Source organism: Rattus norvegicus, chromosome 14, assembly GCF_021556685.1.
Source record: "Rattus norvegicus strain SHRSP/BbbUtx chromosome 14, alternate assembly SHRSP_T2T, whole genome shotgun sequence".
Lineage (NCBI taxonomy): Eukaryota > Metazoa > Chordata > Mammalia > Rodentia > Muridae > Rattus > Rattus norvegicus.
The window spans coordinates 73,343,655-73,358,869 of record NC_141547.1 but is presented as its reverse complement, the minus strand read 5'-3'; the positions used below and the strand labels follow the sequence as shown (position 1 = coordinate 73,358,869).

The window sequence follows — 15,215 nt, the reverse complement described above, 5'->3', positions numbered from 1 at the left end:
CAACAGAAACCAAGACTACATGCCATCATCGGAGCCCAATTCTCCCACCAAAACAAACATGGAATATCCAAACACACCAGAAAAGCAAGATCTAATTTCAAAATCATATTTGATCATGATGCTGGAGGACTTCAAGAAAGACATGAACACACTTAGGGAAACACAGGAAAACATTAATAAACAAGTAGAAGCCTACAGAGAGGAATCGCAAAAGTCCCTGAAAGAATTCCAGGAAAACACAATCAAACAGTTGAAGGAATTAAAAATGGAAATAGAAGCAATCAAGAAAGAACACATGGAAACAACCCTGGATATAGAAAACCAAAAGAAGAGACAAGGAGCTGTAGATACAAGCTTCACCAACAGAATACAAGAGATGGAAGAGAGAATCTCAGGAGCAGAAGATTCCATAGAAATCATTGACTCAACTGTCAAAGATAATGTAAAGCGGAAAAAGCTACTGGTCCAAAACATACAGAAAATCCAGGACTCAATGAGAAGATCAAACCTAAGGATAATAGGTATAGAAGAGAGTGAAGACTTCCAGCTCAAAGGACCAGTAAATATCTTCAACAAAATCATAGAAGAAAACTTCCCTAACCTAAAAAAAGAGATACCCATAGGCATACAAGAAGCCTACAGAACTCCAAATAGATTGGACCAGAAAAGAAACACCTCCCGTCACATAATTGTCAAAACACCAAACGCACAAAATAAAGAAAGAATATTAAAAGCAGTAAGGGAAAAAGGTCAAGTAACATATAAAGGGAGACCTATCAGAATCACACCAGACTTCTCGCCAGAAACTATGAAGGCTAGAAGATCCTGGACTGATGTCATACAGACCCTAAGAGAACTCAAATGCCAGCCCAGGTTACTGTATCCAGCAAAACTCTCAATTAACATTGATGGAGAAACCAAGATATTCCATGACAAAACCAAATTTACACAATATCTTTCTACAAATCCAGCACTACAAAGGATAATAAATGGTAAAGCCCAACATAAGGAGGCAAGATATACCCTAGAAGAAGCAAGAAACGAATCGTCTTGGCAACAAAACAAAGAGAATGAAAGCACACAAACATAACCTCACATCCAAATATGAATATAAAGGGAAACAATAATCACTATTCCTTAATATCTCTCAATATCAATGGCCTCAACTCCCCAATAAAAAGACATAGATTAACAAACTGGATACGCAACGAGGACCCTGCATTCTGCTGCCTACAGGAAACACACCTCAGAGACAAAGACAGACACTACCTCAGAGTGAAAGGCTGGAAAACAACTTTCCAAGCAAATGGTCAGAAGAAGCAAGCTGGAGTAGCCATTCTAATATCAAATAAAATCAATTTCCAACTAAAAGTCATCAAAAAAGATAAGGAAGGACACTTCATATTCATCAAAGGAAAAATCCACCAAGATGAACTCTCAATCCTAAATATCTATGCCCCAAATACAAGGGCACCTACATACGTAAAAGAAACCTTACTAAAGCTCAAAACACACATTGCACCTCACACAATAATAGTGGGAGATTTCAACACACCACTCTCATCAATGGACAGATCATGGAAACAGAAATTAAACAGTGATGTCGACAGACTAAGAGAAGTCATGAGCCAAATGGACTTAACGGATATTTATAGAACATTCTATCCTAAAGCAAAAGGATATACCTTCTTCTCAGCTCCTCATGGTACTTTCTCCAAAATTGACCATATAATTGGTCAAAAAACGGGCCTCAACAGGTACAGAAAGATAGAAATAATCCCATGCGTGCTATCGGACCACCACGGCCTAAAACTGGTCTTCAATAACAATAAGGGAAGAATGCCCACATATACGTGGAAATTGAACAATGCTCTACTCAATGATAACCTGGTCAAGGAAGAAATAAAGAAAGAAATTAAAAACTTTTTAGAATTTAATGAAAATGAAGATACAACATACCCAAACTTATGGGACACAATGAAAGCTGTGCTAAGAGGAAAACTCATAGCGCTGAGTGCCTGCAGAAAGAAACAGGAAAGAGCATATGTCTGCAGCTTGACAGCACACCTAAAAGCTCTAGAACAAAAAGAAGCAAATACACCCAGGAGGAGTAGAAGGCAGGAAATAATCAAACTCAGAGCTGAAATCAACCAAGTAGAAACAAAAAGGACCATAGAAAGAATCAACAGAACCAAAAGTTGGTTCTCTGAGAAAATCAACAAGATAGATAAACCCTTAGCCAGACTAACGAGAGGACACAGAGACTGCGTCCAAATTAACAAAATTAGAAATGAAAAGGGAGACATAACTACAGATTCAGAGGAAATTCAAAAAATCATCAGATCTTACTATAAAAACCTATATTCAACAAAAATTGAAAATCTTCAGGAAATGGACAATTTCCTAGACAGATACCAGGTATCGAAGTTAAATCAGGAACAGATAAACCAGTTAAACAACCCCATAACTCCTAAGGAAATAGAAGCAGTCATTAAAGGTCTTCCAACCAAAAAGAGCCCAGGTCCAGACGGGTTTAGTGCAGAATTCTATCAAACCTTCATAGAAGACCTCATACCAATATTATCCAAACTATTCCACAAAATTGAAATAGATGGAGCCCTACCGAATTCCTTCTACGAAGCCACAATTACTCTTATACCTAAACCACACAAAGACACAACAAAGAAAGAGAACTTCAGACCAATTTCCCTTATGAATATCGACGCAAAAATACTCAATAAAATTCTGGCAAACCGAATTCAAGAGCACATCAAAACAATCATCCACCATGATCAAGTAGGCTTCATCCCAGGCATGCAGGGATGGTTTAATATACGGAAAACCATCAACGTGATCCATTATATAAACAAACTGAAAGAACAGAACCACATGATCATTTCATTAGATGCTGAGAAAGCATTTGACAAAATTCAACACCCCTTCATGATAAAAGTCCTGGAAAGAATAGGAATTCTAGGCCCATACCTAAACATAGTAAAAGCCATATACAGCAAACCAGTTGCTAACATTAAACTAAATGGAGAGAAACTTGAAGCAATCCCACTAAAATCAGGGACTAGACAAGGCTGCCCACTCTCTCCCTACTTATTCAATATAGTTCTTGAAGTTCTAGCCAGAGCAATCAGACAACAAAAGGAGATCAAGGAGATACAGATCGGAAAAGAAGAGGTCAAAATATCACTATTTGCAGATGACATGATAGTATATTTAAGTGATCCCAAAAGTTCCACCAGAGAACTATTAGGCTGATAAACAACTTCAGCAAAGTGGCTGGGTATAAAATTAACTCAAATAAATCAGTTGCCTTCCTCTATACAAAAGAGAAACAAGCCGAGAAAGAAATTAGGGAAACGACACCCTTCATAATAGACCCAAATAATATAAAGTACCTCGGTGTGACTTTCACCAAGCAAGTAAAAGATCTGTACAATAAAACTTCAAGACACTGAGGAAGGAAATTGAAGAAGACCTCAGAAGATGGAAATATCTCCCATGCTCATGGATTGGCAGGATTAATATAGTAAAAATGGCCATTTTACCAAAAGCAATCTACAGATTCAATGCAATCCCCATCAAAATACCAATCCAATTCTTCAAAGAGTTAGACAGAACAATTTGCAAATTCATCTGGAATAACAAAAAACCCAGGATAGCTAAAGCTATCCTCAACAATAAGAGGACTTCAGGGGGAATCACTATCCCTGAACTCAAGCAGTATTACAGAGCAATAGTGATAAAAACTGCATGGTATTGGTACAGAGACAGACAGATAGACCAATGGAATAGAATTGAAGACCCAGAAATGAACCCACACACCTATGGTCACTTGATTTTTGACAAAGGAGCCAAAACCATCCAATGGAAAAAAGATAGCATTTTCAGCAAATGGTGCTGGTTCAACTGGAGAGCAACATGTAGAAGAATGCAGATCGATCCATGCTTATCACCCTGTACAAAGCTTAAGTCCAAGTGGATCAAGGACGTCCACATCAAACCAGACACACTCAAACTAATAGAAGAAAAACTAGGGAAGCATCTGGAACACATGGGCACTGGAAAAAATTTCCTGAACAAAACACCAATGGCTTATGCTCTAAGATCAAGAATCGACAAATGGGATCTCATAAAACTGCAAAGCTTCTGTAAGGCAAAGGACACTGTGGTTAGGAGAAAACGGCAACCAACAGATTGGGAAAAGATCTGTACCAATCCTACAACAGATAGAGGCCTTATATCCAAAATATACAAAGACCTGAAGAAGTTAGACCGAAGGGAAACAAATAACCCTATTAAAAATGGGGTTCAGAGCTAAACAAAGAATTCACAGCTGAGGAATGCCGAATGGCTGAGAAACACCTAAAGAAATGTTCAACATCTTTAGTCATAAGGGAAATGCAAATCAAAACAACCCTGAGATTTCACCTCTCACCAGTGCGATTGGCTAAGATCAAAAACTCAGGTGACAGCAGATGCTGGCGAGGATGTGGAGAAAGAGGAACACTCCTCCATTGTTGGTGGGATTGCAGACTGGGAAAACCATTCTGGAAATCAGTCTGGAGGTTCCTCAGAAAATTGGACATTGAACTGCCTGAGGATCCAGCTATACCTCTCTTGGGCATATACCCAAAAGATGCCTCAACATATAAAAGAGACACGTGCTCCACTATGTTCATCGCAGCCTTATTTATAATAGCCAGAAGCTGGAAAGAACCCAGATGCCCTTCAACAGAGGAATGGATACAGAAAATGTGGTACATCTACACAATGGAATATTACTCAGCTATCAAAAACAACGAGTTTATGAAATTCGTAGGCAAATGGTTGGAACTGGAAAATATCATCCTGAGTGAGCTAACCCAATCACAGAAAGACATACATGGTATGCACTCATTGATAAGTGGCTATTAGCCCAAATGCTTGAATTACCCTAGATCCCTAGAACAAACGAAACTCAAGACGGATGATCAAAATGTGAATGCTTCACTCCTTCTTTAAATGAGGAAAAAGAATACCCTTGGCAGGGAAGGGAGAGGCAAAGATTAAAACAGAGACTGAAGGAACACCCATTCAGAGCCTGCCCCACATGTGGCCCATACATATACAGCCACCCAATTAGACAAGATGGATGAAGCAAAGAAGTGCAGACCGACAGGAGCCGGATGTAGATTGCTCCTGAGAGACACAGCCAGAATACAGCAAATATAGAGGCGAATGCCAGCAGCAAACCACTGAACTGAGAATAGGTCCCCTATTGAAGGAATCAGAGAAAGAACTGGAAGAGCTTGAAGGGGCTCAAGACCCCAAAAGTACAACAATGCCAAGCAACCAGAGCTTCCAGGGACTAAGCCACTACCTAAAGACTATACATGGACTGACCCTGGACTCTGACCCCATAGGTAGCAATGAATATCCTAGTAAGAGCACCAGTGGAAGGGGAAGCCCTGGGTCCTGCTAAGACTGAACCCACAGTGAACTAGTCTATGGGGGGAGGGCGGCAATGGGGGGAGGGTTGGGAGGGGAACACCCATAAGGAAGGGGAGGGGGGAGGGGGATGTTTGCCCGGAAACCGGGAAAGGGAATAACACTCGAAATGTATATAAGAAATACTCAAGTTAATAAAAAAAAAAAAAAAATCAAAAAAAAAAAAAAAAAAAAAACCATGTACTTGCTTCCTGGTTGCTGCCGCTGCAGAGAGCCCCTGGGCAGCACCCCACGAGCGAACCTGAGCCTCGGGACCACAGGTAAGACCAAATTTTCTGCTGCAAGAAAGCTGCCTGGTGAGCTTGGGACACACGGAAGCAGAATTTCTCTAGGACCGGGCACGTTCTGTGTTTACCGGAAGTCCCACACCCGCGGATCCTGGCCCGCAGCAGCTCTCTGCTCCCAGACCCCATGAGAGAGAGACCCAACCGCCTGGTCAGGTGGGCACTCCTGAGGCTGCAGAGCGGAAGAGACCACCAACACTGCTCACCCCTGCCCACATCCCTGGCCCAAGAGGAAACTGTATAAGGCCTCTGGGCTCCCGTGGGGGAGGGCCCAGGAGCGGCAGGACACCTGCCTGAGACACCGCCAGAACCTGAAAGAAACAGACCGGATAAACAGTTCTCTGCACCCAAATCCCGTGGGAGGGAGAGCTAAACCGTCAGAGAGGCAGACAAGCCTGGGAAACCAGAAGAGACTGCTCCCTGCACACACATCTCGGACGCCAGAGGAAAAAGCCAAAGACCATCTGGAACCCTGGGGCACTGAAGCTCCCGGAAGGGGTGGCACAGGTCTTCCTGGTTGCTGCCGCTGCAGAGAGCCCCTGGGCAGCACCCCACGAGCGAACTTGAGCCTCGGGACCACAGGTAAGACCAAATTTTCTGCTGCAAGAAAGCTGCCTGGTGAACTCAAGACACAGGCCCACAGGAACAGCTGAAGACCTGTAGAGAGGAAAAACTACACACCCGAAAGCAGAACACTCTGTCCCCATAACTGACTGAAAGAAAACAGGAAAACAGGTCTACAGCACTCCTGACAAACAGGCTTATAGGACAGTCTAGCCACTGTCAGAAATAGCAGAACAAAGTAACACTAGAGATAATCTGATGGCGAGAGGCAAGCGCAGGAACCCAAGCAACAGAAACCAAGACTACATGCCATCATCGGAGCCCAATTCTCCCACCAAAACAAACATGGAATATCCAAACACACCAGAAAAGCAAGATCTAATTTCAAAATCATATTTGATCATGATGCTGGAGGACTTCAAGAAAGACATGAACACACTTAGGGAAACACAGGAAAACATTAATAAACAAGTAGAAGCCTACAGAGAGGAATCGCAAAAGTCCCTGAAAGAATTCCAGGAAAACACAATCAAACAGTTGAAGGAATTAAAAATGGAAATAGAAGCAATCAAGAAAGAACACATGGAAACAACCCTGGATATAGAAAACCAAAAGAAGAGACAAGGAGCTGTAGATACAAGCTTCACCAACAGAATACAAGAGATGGAAGAGAGAATCTCAGGAGCAGAAGATTCCATAGAAATCATTGACTCAACTGTCAAAGATAATGTAAAGCGGAAAAAGCTACTGGTCCAAAACATACAGAAAATCCAGGACTCAATGAGAAGATCAAACCTAAGGATAATAGGTATAGAAGAGAGTGAAGACTTCCAGCTCAAAGGACCAGTAAATATCTTCAACAAAATCATAGAAGAAAACTTCCCTAACCTAAAAAAAGAGATACCCATAGGCATACAAGAAGCCTACAGAACTCCAAATAGATTGGACCAGAAAAGAAACACCTCCCGTCACATAATTGTCAAAACACCAAACGCACAAAATAAAGAAAGAATATTAAAAGCAGTAAGGGAAAAAGGTCAAGTAACATATAAAGGGAGACCTATCAGAATCACACCAGACTTCTCGCCAGAAACTATGAAGGCTAGAAGATCCTGGACTGATGTCATACAGACCCTAAGAGAACTCAAATGCCAGCCCAGGTTACTGTATCCAGCAAAACTCTCAATTAACATTGATGGAGAAACCAAGATATTCCATGACAAAACCAAATTTACACAATATCTTTCTACAAATCCAGCACTACAAAGGATAATAAATGGTAAAGCCCAACATAAGGAGGCAAGATATACCCTAGAAGAAGCAAGAAACGAATCGTCTTGGCAACAAAACAAAGAGAATGAAAGCACACAAACATAACCTCACATCCAAATATGAATATAAAGGGAAACAATAATCACTATTCCTTAATATCTCTCAATATCAATGGCCTCAACTCCCCAATAAAAAGACATAGATTAACAAACTGGATACGCAACGAGGACCCTGCATTCTGCTGCCTACAGGAAACACACCTCAGAGACAAAGACAGACACTACCTCAGAGTGAAAGGCTGGAAAACAACTTTCCAAGCAAATGGTCAGAAGAAGCAAGCTGGAGTAGCCATTCTAATATCAAATAAAATCAATTTCCAACTAAAAGTCATCAAAAAAGATAAGGAAGGACACTTCATATTCATCAAAGGAAAAATCCACCAAGATGAACTCTCAATCCTAAATATCTATGCCCCAAATACAAGGGCACCTACATACGTAAAAGAAACCTTACTAAAGCTCAAAACACACATTGCACCTCACACAATAATAGTGGGAGATTTCAACACACCACTCTCATCAATGGACAGATCATGGAAACAGAAATTAAACAGTGATGTCGACAGACTAAGAGAAGTCATGAGCCAAATGGACTTAACGGATATTTATAGAACATTCTATCCTAAAGCAAAAGGATATACCTTCTTCTCAGCTCCTCATGGTACTTTCTCCAAAATTGACCATATAATTGGTCAAAAAACGGGCCTCAACAGGTACAGAAAGATAGAAATAATCCCATGCGTGCTATCGGACCACCACGGCCTAAAACTGGTCTTCAATAACAATAAGGGAAGAATGCCCACATATACGTGGAAATTGAACAATGCTCTACTCAATGATAACCTGGTCAAGGAAGAAATAAAGAAAGAAATTAAAAACTTTTTAGAATTTAATGAAAATGAAGATACAACATACCCAAACTTATGGGACACAATGAAAGCTGTGCTAAGAGGAAAACTCATAGCGCTGAGTGCCTGCAGAAAGAAACAGGAAAGAGCATATGTCTGCAGCTTGACAGCACACCTAAAAGCTCTAGAACAAAAAGAAGCAAATACACCCAGGAGGAGTAGAAGGCAGGAAATAATCAAACTCAGAGCTGAAATCAACCAAGTAGAAACAAAAAGGACCATAGAAAGAATCAACAGAACCAAAAGTTGGTTCTCTGAGAAAATCAACAAGATAGATAAACCCTTAGCCAGACTAACGAGAGGACACAGAGACTGCGTCCAAATTAACAAAATTAGAAATGAAAAGGGAGACATAACTACAGATTCAGAGGAAATTCAAAAAATCATCAGATCTTACTATAAAAACCTATATTCAACAAAAATTGAAAATCTTCAGGAAATGGACAATTTCCTAGACAGATACCAGGTATCGAAGTTAAATCAGGAACAGATAAACCAGTTAAACAACCCCATAACTCCTAAGGAAATAGAAGCAGTCATTAAAGGTCTTCCAACCAAAAAGAGCCCAGGTCCAGACGGGTTTAGTGCAGAATTCTATCAAACCTTCATAGAAGACCTCATACCAATATTATCCAAACTATTCCACAAAATTGAAATAGATGGAGCCCTACCGAATTCCTTCTACGAAGCCACAATTACTCTTATACCTAAACCACACAAAGACACAACAAAGAAAGAGAACTTCAGACCAATTTCCCTTATGAATATCGACGCAAAAATACTCAATAAAATTCTGGCAAACCGAATTCAAGAGCACATCAAAACAATCATCCACCATGATCAAGTAGGCTTCATCCCAGGCATGCAGGGATGGTTTAATATACGGAAAACCATCAACGTGATCCATTATATAAACAAACTGAAAGAACAGAACCACATGATCATTTCATTAGATGCTGAGAAAGCATTTGACAAAATTCAACACCCCTTCATGATAAAAGTCCTGGAAAGAATAGGAATTCTAGGCCCATACCTAAACATAGTAAAAGCCATATACAGCAAACCAGTTGCTAACATTAAACTAAATGGAGAGAAACTTGAAGCAATCCCACTAAAATCAGGGACTAGACAAGGCTGCCCACTCTCTCCCTACTTATTCAATATAGTTCTTGAAGTTCTAGCCAGAGCAATCAGACAACAAAAGGAGATCAAGGAGATACAGATCGGAAAAGAAGAGGTCAAAATATCACTATTTGCAGATGACATGATAGTATATTTAAGTGATCCCAAAAGTTCCACCAGAGAACTATTAGGCTGATAAACAACTTCAGCAAAGTGGCTGGGTATAAAATTAACTCAAATAAATCAGTTGCCTTCCTCTATACAAAAGAGAAACAAGCCGAGAAAGAAATTAGGGAAACGACACCCTTCATAATAGACCCAAATAATATAAAGTACCTCGGTGTGACTTTCACCAAGCAAGTAAAAGATCTGTACAATAAAACTTCAAGACACTGAGGAAGGAAATTGAAGAAGACCTCAGAAGATGGAAATATCTCCCATGCTCATGGATTGGCAGGATTAATATAGTAAAAATGGCCATTTTACCAAAAGCAATCTACAGATTCAATGCAATCCCCATCAAAATACCAATCCAATTCTTCAAAGAGTTAGACAGAACAATTTGCAAATTCATCTGGAATAACAAAAAACCCAGGATAGCTAAAGCTATCCTCAACAATAAGAGGACTTCAGGGGGAATCACTATCCCTGAACTCAAGCAGTATTACAGAGCAATAGTGATAAAAACTGCATGGTATTGGTACAGAGACAGACAGATAGACCAATGGAATAGAATTGAAGACCCAGAAATGAACCCACACACCTATGGTCACTTGATTTTTGACAAAGGAGCCAAAACCATCCAATGGAAAAAAGATAGCATTTTCAGCAAATGGTGCTGGTTCAACTGGAGAGCAACATGTAGAAGAATGCAGATCGATCCATGCTTATCACCCTGTACAAAGCTTAAGTCCAAGTGGATCAAGGACGTCCACATCAAACCAGACACACTCAAACTAATAGAAGAAAAACTAGGGAAGCATCTGGAACACATGGGCACTGGAAAAAATTTCCTGAACAAAACACCAATGGCTTATGCTCTAAGATCAAGAATCGACAAATGGGATCTCATAAAACTGCAAAGCTTCTGTAAGGCAAAGGACACTGTGGTTAGGAGAAAACGGCAACCAACAGATTGGGAAAAGATCTGTACCAATCCTACAACAGATAGAGGCCTTATATCCAAAATATACAAAGACCTGAAGAAGTTAGACCGAAGGGAAACAAATAACCCTATTAAAAATGGGGTTCAGAGCTAAACAAAGAATTCACAGCTGAGGAATGCCGAATGGCTGAGAAACACCTAAAGAAATGTTCAACATCTTTAGTCATAAGGGAAATGCAAATCAAAACAACCCTGAGATTTCACCTCTCACCAGTGCGATTGGCTAAGATCAAAAACTCAGGTGACAGCAGATGCTGGCGAGGATGTGGAGAAAGAGGAACACTCCTCCATTGTTGGTGGGATTGCAGACTGGGAAAACCATTCTGGAAATCAGTCTGGAGGTTCCTCAGAAAATTGGACATTGAACTGCCTGAGGATCCAGCTATACCTCTCTTGGGCATATACCCAAAAGATGCCTCAACATATAAAAGAGACACGTGCTCCACTATGTTCATCGCAGTCTTATTTATAATAGCCAGAAAATGGAAAGAACCCAGATGCCCTTCAACAGAGGAATGGATACACAAAATGTGGTACATCTACACAATGGAATATTACTCAGCTATCAAAAACAACGAGTTCATGAAATTCGTAGGCAAATGGTTGGAACTGGAAAATATCATCCTTAGTGAGCTAACCCAATCACAGAAAGACATACATGGTATGCACTCATTGATAAGTGGCTATTAGCCCAAATGCTTGAATTACCCTAGATCCCTAGAACAAACGAAACTCAAGACGGATGATCAAAATGTGAATGCTTCACTCCTTCTTTAAATGAGGAAAAAGAATACCCTTGGCAGGGAAGGGAGAGGCAAAGATTAAAACAGAGACTGAAGGAACACCCATTCAGAGCCTGCCCCACATGTGGCCCATACATATACAGCCACCCAATTAGACAAGATGGATGAAGCAAAGAAGTGCAGACCGATAGGAGCCGGATGTAGATCGCTCCTGAGAGACACAGCCAGAATACAGCAAATACAGAGGCGAATGCCAGCAGCAAACCACTGAACTGAGAATAGGTCCTCTATTGAAGGAATCAGAGAAAGAACTGGAAGAGCTTGAAGGGGCTCGAGACCCCAAAAGTACAACAATGCCAAGCAATCAGAGCTTCCAGGGACTAAGCCACTACCTAAAGACTATACATGGACTGACCCTGGACTCTGACCCCATAGGTAGCAATGAATATCCTAGTAAGAGCACCAGTGGAAGGGGAAGCCCTGGGTCCTGCTAAGATTGAACCCCCAGTGAACTAGTCTATGGGGGGAGGGCGGCAATGGGGGGAGGGTTGGGAGGGGAACACCCATAAGGAAGGGGAAGGGGGAGGGGGATGTTTGCCCGGAAACCGGGAAAGGGAATAACATTCGAAATGTATATAAGAAATACTCAAGTTAATAAAAAAAAAATGAAAAAAAAAAACCATGTACTTTTCCATTTTTTTTAAGTCTTAACTGAAGGGAAATAGCAAGGAGTTAATCTTGTAGAGACAGGAAACTATCTAATGGGACTTGAAGGCGCTCGTTCACAGAGGTGAAGTATGTTGAGTTACTTTCCTGTGTGACTTCCTGTGAATGTTTGGAAAGAGTCAAATGTTCTTGATTTAGTGATGAACTAAAGCATGTTCTAACTGGATAACTATCCCGTGATGAAAGTATGTGATAAAGTTAAATTTGGCTCTCTCTGTTCTCTGTGACATGCTGGAGAACAGGTAAGGATTTTCTGAAAACCGAGAGATTAACTGGTGCTGTTTCTGCTAAAATCTCATGCTTTAACCTTAAGAACTGATGACTCTGTAAAAAAAAATCAAGTTTTCCTATATACCAATGTAAGCATAGTAACAACAACATAGTAAAAGCAATTCCATTCACAATAGTTCCCCAAATATCTTTGAGTAAATATAATCATCAAAAAGAAAGACATCTACAATGTAAGGTATAGCATTCTCAAGAAAGGAATTGCCAAAGATCCCACAACAAAGGCCTTTCACACTCTGGGATTCATAGATTTGATACTTTGAAGATGGTCACCCTATCAAAAACAATACACAGAACAATACAATCTTTACCAACATTAGAGTATAATTCTTCATAGAAATAAAGAAATAAAGCCCGTCTTAAAATGCACATGGAAACATACAAATGTACCAAGAATAATCCAAGAATCATACTCAGTATTCCCAGAGGTATCACCATCCCTAATTCCAAATTATATTTCACAGCTATATTAACAAAAACAGCAGCATACTAGCATAAAAACTGACACATCGACCTATGGAATATAATTGAAGTCCCAGATATAAGTCCATGCACTTAGAGCCACCAGATTTTTGACAAAGACGCTGAAAATACTCATTGGAGAAAAGAGCGCATTTTCAACCAATGGAGCTGATCAAACTGGATAGCTGCACAGAGAAGAATGAAACTAGATCCTCATGGTTCACCTTGCACACAGCCAGCTCCAAATATATCAAGGACCTTCAAGACTGGATGCTCTCAATCTACTGAAGGAGAAAGAAAGGAAAGTGCTTTCTCCATAGGCATTCTTCTCTCCATCATATATTTAGAAGGTGTCACAGAAAACATATTCCAACTTGCATGCAGTCTTTGAGATCTAAAATATGTGATCTGTATCGTATCCTCTTGTAAAATAAGCATTGGGTTTTTCACAATGAACATTCCTCTATTAGCTGCTAAGATAACTTTTGCTCATTGCTGTTGCCTCATGTGGGAGGGTGATGTGTGCTTATGGCTGTGAGTATTGGAGCATTGGTCCCTAATGGTTCTGGAAGGCAAGGCTACTACTACCCTGTGTACAGAAAGGAGTAAAATGCTGGGTTGTTTCAGTCTCTCCCAAACCTAATAGATGAAGTTTGCCTAGATGGTAGAAACTGGCCTGGGGACGGACTTCCCTTAGCCAGGTGGACTTTGGGAAACTTTTAGAAAGAAAACGATAGTTAATGTCATGAACAGCTCACATGAACTGAATGCTTTTGCTAAGTGCTGTCTATGCTGTTGCATGTAGGTGCTATTTTGATTCATGCCACCCACCAGAAATAAGGGCTTATACTTATTTTAAGGGTATAAGACATGTTGAAAATGGTGGTGGTGGTGGTGGTGGCAGTGGCGGTAGTAGTAGTAATAGTAGTAGCAGTAGTAGTAGTAATTTTTCTCTTTGAAGATAAGTCTCTGAGCATAAAATTTGGGAGCTATAAAGGTTTGGAGCCCCAGACATGTGATTGGGAAACAGATTCTGGATGACTTTGAATCGCTAATTTTGTCCAGAGCATTCAGAGAGTACCTTAAAGCTCAGAAAACAGCAGAGTGCAAACTGTCATGGGCATTCTCCTACATCAGGCTTTCTTTCTTTCTTTCTTTTTTTTTCATCTTTATTAACTTGAGTATTTCTTATTTACATTTTGATTGTTATTCCCCTTCCCAGTTGGTTTCTGGGCCAACATCCCCCTAACCCCTCCTCCTCCCCTTCTCTATGGGTGTTCCCCTCCACATCCTCCCCCCATTACCATCCTTCCGCCAACAATCACGTTCACTTGGGGTTCAGTCTTGGCAGGACCAAGGGCTTTCCCTTCCACTGGTGCTCTTACTGGGCTATTCATTGCTACCTATGAGGTCAGAGTCCAGGGTCAGTCCATGTATAGTCTTTAGGTAGTGGCTTAGTCCCTGGAAGCTCTGGTTGGTTGGCATTGTTGTTCATATGGGGTCTCAAGCTCCTTCAAGCTCTTTCATCAGGCTTTCTTGTCCACGTAAGTTAAGAACCACAAATGAGAGAGTCTTTCTTGCTGCCTTTCTTATGAATGTTTTTACCCCTTTAAATTACCCTTTCATTGCACAGCTCAGCACAAGGCATGAAAATCTTTTTCTTTCATTACTATAGTGCAGCTTATAATTCAGCAACTGTAGAAATGAATAAGAATAATTAGCAATGCAGAACAAAGGAGTGTGAGCTTCTAACTAGCCATAAGTCAATTAATCTCATTAGTACAGAATATAATAACCTTAATTAAGATCCCGGTTTTCTAGTCTCTCCACAAATCTGTTGAGTGTCACCTACCGATGTAACAGTTAGATGCAGGGATTTTCCCTCATGACCTTCTTTCTTCCATTAAGCTGAGTTATGAGATTCTATAGTGTGGCACAAAGTTCCAGGATGTAACTGAAAACTTCTGAATGCAGATGACTTTTTGTTCTTCTCACGCAAGTATCTGTCATTCAGCACTGGAGATCAACTTCCAGAATGGAGATGATCCTGTGACTAGGCTCAACTTCGGGATTGCAAGCAAGGAGTAGAGGGTTGAACTCTGATCTGGGCTGTGGGTTTT

General features: G+C 40.5%; 1 protein-coding gene across 3 annotated transcripts in view; it reads left to right on the top strand.

Moving 5' to 3' along the window:
• The window catches only part of LOC120096625 (uncharacterized), a 312,239-nt gene that overhangs the window by 176,425 nt on the left and 120,599 nt on the right, over positions 1–15,215 (top strand). The gene's annotated exons all lie outside the window — the stretch shown is intronic.